The sequence below is a fragment of the Propithecus coquereli genome, unplaced genomic scaffold (assembly GCF_000956105.1).
Source record: "Propithecus coquereli isolate 6110/MARCELLA unplaced genomic scaffold, Pcoq_1.0 Scaffold274, whole genome shotgun sequence".
Lineage (NCBI taxonomy): Eukaryota > Metazoa > Chordata > Mammalia > Primates > Indriidae > Propithecus > Propithecus coquereli.
This window is the reverse complement of record NW_012148330.1, coordinates 1,341,866-1,342,480: the sequence shown is the minus strand read 5'-3', so window position 1 is coordinate 1,342,480 and position 615 is coordinate 1,341,866.

Genomic DNA, 615 nt, shown 5'->3' with positions numbered 1-615 from the left:
GGTGAAGAGAGATGGAGGGCAGGCATGGGACAGCTCCTGTGTGTGGCTGGTAGTGGATGGGACTCTCCATCCTCATTGGTGCTGCTCTCCTGGAGGTCACTCTGTGAGAGTTCCTGACCACTGCTGGAGGCATGCCACTGTTGGACAGGAAGTGCTTGCAACCTATTGCCACTCTTGGGCTGTATAGTCTTTTGTTCTGATAGCCTATTAGCAAAGTGTTTCTTAACAAAAACATGGGGAATGTATGAGTAAGTCAAGAAAATGAAGAGCTCAGTACGAGCTTCATTATTTGGTATGATTAATTTCTCCCTTGCAGCTAAGATGTCTTCCTCTACTTCCTAGAAAATCATAAAATGATTTCTTGCATGCTCTGAATGGTCCCAGTCTATGTGGACATATAGGTTAAACTAAAGTCTAACTTAAAGCTTCATTATAACCTTAGGGCTAAAGACACCAGGAAATAAAAGTTTTGAAGATAAAACTACAAAAGTAACAGTTTAAATCTAATTTAATATAAATAATTTCTAGAGAAATTCTGGATGATTTAACTCTATGATGGCAAATTTTTTTAAAAAAAAGCATAAGAATGAGAAAGAAGCAAGATTTTTAAAAAAT